We start from the raw sequence: 5260 nt of genomic DNA, 5'->3' as shown, positions 1-5260 counted from the left end.
AGGAAATCTTAACAAGAGAGGCAAATGTGTATATATAACTCATTCACTTTCCTGTACAGTAGAAACAAATACATTGTAAAGCAACTGTATTTCAATATAACTTAGTAAAAAAAAAAAAAAAAAAACCAACACAGAACAGAAAATATTTACCTTCTTTACATTATACCCCCATAAACATGCACACAGATGCATATACCCAAACACAAATTGTTCAGCTCATTCTTTGACTTACTTTCAGTTTTCAATTTTAATGCAAATTTGGCACAAGAGCCTGGTTACTGGAGGAAAAGGCTATAAGAAGTAGTGTCTGAAGTAAATACTGAATGGTAGTTTCTAAATCTAGTGCTCAAAATGGAGCTCCCCATCACCCCCACTTTTGCCTCCCCACCCCCACTTCCACCCCTCCCAAACTTTCAGCAGTGCCTCGACACCAATTTTGCATCAAGACCGTCTGTCTTGTAAACTCCCCAGTGGCCACACGCATCCCTGAACCCTCTCCCTCTCCCCTTCTCCAAGTCTATTGTCAGGCTGGGGTGTTGGGATCCACCGTGAGCTCCTTGAGTTCATCTACTGCCTCTCTGGGAAAGCTGTTCAAGTTCCCTGGAGACAAAGCCCCCAGCAGCACCTGCCTTGGAAAGTCCATCCAAACATGAAGAATATTCATTGATCAACCTGAATCAAAATTCAGCTACATAACTGAATTCCCTACTCAGGATGTGATTCTAGAAAAGAAAACACCACGTTCTGCTATTTCTCATACCATTATTCCCTGCTAATCTTCCACATATCAAACTTGTCTTTCTAGTTTTTATTTTAATAGTTGCATGAGATTACATTACACAGGTGGAAAAATAATCCATGCAACAATTCTCTAGGTGATTAATGTTTAGGATTTATTTTGGTCCAACTTCAGCTTATTTTCACTAAGGAAAGAATTATATGGGATCTCCAAAAAGATAAAGTGAAATTTAATTAATCCTAGCTCTCCAGAGAAACATACCTCCATGGAGTAATGATTTTCAGCAGGATCCCAAAGTATCAGCTGGAGGCATCCACACAATTTAACGAAGTCTGTAAAATTAAGTGTTCTGGGTTAAAACTTACCTATTCGTTAATAATGAACTTATTAACAGGAACTTTTCAAGCTTTGTTCACTTGGGAATCCAGGGGCCATGAAAAGTCCAACATGCTTAACAATCTAAGCATTTGTAGAATTTCCACAATGTATTTTGATGTTGGATCATTAACCTTGAAAGAAGATCTGATGATGCCTTTCCTGCTCTATTGCTACCTCCATCTAAGGGTGTTGACCTTCTCCCCAATCCCACTGCTGAGGTTTTGGGGTTGAATGACTGTGGCATCCAAGGAAATACACCAAGAGACTCAGTGAGAGGCTTCACATTGTGCAGAGGCTCGAGGTCCCTGAGTCCAAGTCTGGAGCTGGAAAGTGGAAGCTGAATTGTTCATGGGTCACAGTCTGAGAACAGTGATCAAGGGATCCCAAAGTGAAGCCTGAGACCCACATCCCAGGGTAGAGGTGAGGGAGAAAGTGGAAGAACATGAAACCAGGTAAGAATTCCAGAGACTAGAACGCTGGTCAGGACAAGATGTTCAGAAGAGGTATGAGAAGTAGATTGATTGATTGACTTTTATTGGCAACTATTATTTTTATGAAACTCTACTATGCAAGAAAATCCTGGGGAGAGCTGTCTGTAGGACCGTTGGGTGTCCCCACCCTGCGGGAGGCAGACAGGCCCAGCAACTGAAGCTTCTGGGGCAGAGACTCCTGGAAGCACAAGGGTTTTCAGCTCTCCTCTGCTTGAGATGCTGGCTGGCAGCCCCAGGTTCCCAGTTTTTGTCCAGGACAAGTTTGTTCCCACCACCCTCACAGAGAGATATCTGGGGTCTCTGGGCCAGTCCACTCTGAAACAAGTTCCCAGGGTGTCTTCAGAACAGATCCTCTACCTCCACTGAACTGACGGTCCTTTGCTGTGAAGTCGCTTGTGCTTCAGCCCACAGCTGGGTCTTCTTCAGCTACAATTATGAAGCAGACTCTGCATGTAGGATACATCAATGCCAGGGGTGAGGGACTCACCGTTATCTCTACAAGGAGGCCCACAGTGGGAAGAAGTGTTCTTGTCCACCTGGTGCCTAGAAAATGGCCAGGTGCAGCACACCACTCATTTCCTCCTTGCTGGTCTTTGATGGCCACTCAGACTCGCTCCTCCGGCAGGGAGAGCTTCCTGGTGAGGTCTGTGATGGCACGGGTGGGGGCCTCCTGGGGGTGCAACCCAGGGCACTCTGCACATGGATGATGGTCTTGTGCTGCAAGGGGCGAGGGACTTTGTGGCCTGTAAACAGCACCTGTGGGGCCTTCAGCAGCTGTGACTGAATGATGTGTCCTAGCGTGTGGTTTTCCTTGTTGATGGTGAACAAACGTCTTCATGTTCTTGTTAACGGTGATCTTTTTCTTACCCGTGAAGGCAGAAGGGGTGGTCATTTCAGCAATGAGGCCGCCTCCAAAGCCTCAGGTGCCACCACCACAACAGGAAGTAGATTTAAAGTGGGTGCAGCATCTCTTCAGGACCGTTGCCTGGCACTCGGTTAGCAAGTGTAACTACAGGTGAGTGATGATGTGTTTACACAGCAACAACCCGAAAGCGATAGAAGATTTAAAAATGAGTTCCAAATTACTCGTAATATTTCATCCAGTCGAGGATGCTATATTGTGTCACGTGCATCTGACTGCTCTCAATGAAATTTAATATTGATAAATGTAAAAACTAAATATACAGACAAAATCAAAAGAATGTGTAGAGGAATATTTGTACAATTATGGTCAAGGGAGAGAGGCCTTAAGATAGGTAGATGACATATACATATATGTGTGTGTGTGTGTTATATAGATAACTCCAGAGAGAATATATATGTTCTATAGTCCCTAAAAATACTATCTGTATTGTTGTTTTAGTTAGGTTTTGTTTGTCGAGTTAGGCTAGGACACGATGACCAGATTGACCCTCACATCTCAGTAGTGTAATCCAGTGGAGGCTGCCTTTTCTCTCTCACCCCAGGCTGATGGTATAAGGAAGCTTCCTTCATCTGTATTGTCAGCAGCAACAGTCTCCCAGCCACTGCTGCATGGAAGGGACGGAGGAGACAAACGGAGGCCATGAGCAGCCCTGGCCCAAAGCCAGCCCTGTGCCTCCCACTCCTGGTCCATCGGCAAAGTAGGCACACAGGCAAATTGAAAGTTACAGCATAAGGCAAATTATCCAGCTGGCTACTATCAGTTTGCATTTATAAAAATACATAAGGACATATAGTTTTTTGCTCTTTTTTTCAGATTTTGTTGGCATATAGTTGATTTGCAATGTGTTAGTTTCAAGTGTACAACTCAGTGATACAGTTAGATATATATATATATATATTCTTTATATATACACACATATTCTTTATATATACTCTTTTTCAGATGCTTTTTCCAAGTACAGTTCCCTGTGGTATACAGTAGGTCCTTGTTGTTTATCTATTTTATACATAGTAGTGTGCATATATTAATTCCAAACTGATAATTTATCCCTCCTAACCCTTTCCCCTTTGGTAACTCTAGACTTTCTACATCTGTAGGTCTATTTCTGTTTTGGAAGTAAGTTCATTTGTATTTTTTTTTAGCTTCCATATGTAAATGATATCATATGATATTTGCTTTTCTCTGTAAGGACATAAACCTTGAAATGGAAATGGCACCCCACTCCAGTATTCCTGCTTGGATAATCCCAAGGGGAGAGGAGCCTGGGCTGCTAGAGTACATGGAATCGCAAAGAGTCGGATACAAATGAGCATGCACGGAAGGACATATAACTACAATAATCAATATGGCTTCACTTTGCCCTACAAACAGTTCTGAAAGATACTTTGCTAAAATGTTTTAAGCTCAGACAACTAACATTAATGCTGTTAGCTATTATTCACAAGAAATCACTGTGAAGTCCACTCTATTTATTCAAGCAATTCACACCCCCAGCAGCTGGATAACTGACCTATTTCACTGTAGTTGGATGATGTTACTTTTTTGCTTGCTTGCTTTGCTTAAGTAATTCATTAAAATTTTCATCTGATTTTTGTATACTTTGCACTTCTGATTCACTAGTGAGGAAGAAGATGTTGTAGTCTTTTTTTTTTTTAATTTATAGCTTGCTTTTCCTTTTAATGGCCATTTGTATATTAGGTACAATAACTAGTTATGTCTTCTGATAGTATTCTAATTGCATATAATTTTCCCAATTCATTGTTTTGCATAAGCTATATATTAAATACTACATATATAATGCACATATATGTATATAGGTAGACAAGTTAAACATAACTGTGTTTTCAGTTTTGATCTACTACCTTAAAATATTCTCCTTGACCAAAATTTGGTAAACATTCTTCTACATATTATCTTATCTTTATTTTATAGTTAGTTTTTATTCATATTAAAATTTCACATGAAGACACGGTTAAGGAATAACGTCTGGGAGCTAGTTGCCCTTTTAAATTCCAGGTTTTTCTACCACATCTTTATATCACTCTTGTCCCACAAGCAATTTCTTTCTATCAAACTATATCTTCTAAGTGTTTCCATTAGTATATGTGCAAATAATAAACTGCTTTTCTTTTATACTAGTCTGCAGAAATTTTTCTTGAATTTCCTCCAATAATTAAAAAAATTTGATTGAACAAGCACTTACTGTCTACTGTTGTCTGCTGTTTGTCCAATGTTGGGAAAACATTGCCTGAAAGACAAAAAGGGATCTATGTGACATGGTGATTCCCCTTAGGCCCTTCCAAACCCATCAGATGAGATATGATTCCTGAGGCCAACATTCCCCAGGGTTTAGTTTACAGAGTGAAACTTTATATAAAGGGGCCAATTTTCCATCCTCTAATCATCATTTGGGATATGGTGGTGGGAGGGGAAATGGCAAAAGAATGTCAGTCATGTGGGGGAGGGACTGTCTTTTCTGTCCTCTTGTAGGAAAAAAAATAAAATAAAATCTGATTTTCACTTCCTTTTTTTCAGTCTGTACATGGTTTAGAGGAAGGAAATGCTTAGGGAAAAATCAGTTTCCTAAAGTTTTTAGAACCCAAAGACAGGAGATTGGCTTTTTCTTTTGCTAAAACAACAACAAGCAAACGGATATTTATATAAAGAGTTTGGTCAAACCTAACAACTTAGGAGTGTATTTTTAGATTTCTGCTTGGCCAAGGGGGA

The 5260-nt window shown here is 40.4% G+C and overlaps 1 long non-coding RNA gene across 1 annotated transcript; it reads left to right on the top strand.

The window, feature by feature from the left end:
* Window positions 1–1368: 1368 nt before the first annotated feature.
* On the top strand, window positions 1369–4650 carry LOC136150829 (uncharacterized). The gene is made up of 3 exons (XR_010659938.1): window positions 1369–1569; window positions 2484–2623; window positions 3075–4650. It is a non-coding gene; the product is annotated as an uncharacterized lncRNA (long non-coding RNA).
* Window positions 4651–5260: the final 610 nt, after the last annotated feature.

Source organism: Muntiacus reevesi, chromosome 19 (genome assembly GCF_963930625.1).
Source record: "Muntiacus reevesi chromosome 19, mMunRee1.1, whole genome shotgun sequence".
Taxonomy (NCBI): Eukaryota; Metazoa; Chordata; class Mammalia; order Artiodactyla; family Cervidae; genus Muntiacus; species Muntiacus reevesi.
Note: the sequence above shows the minus strand (reverse complement) of the source record. Positions and strands in the feature narration are given on the sequence as shown.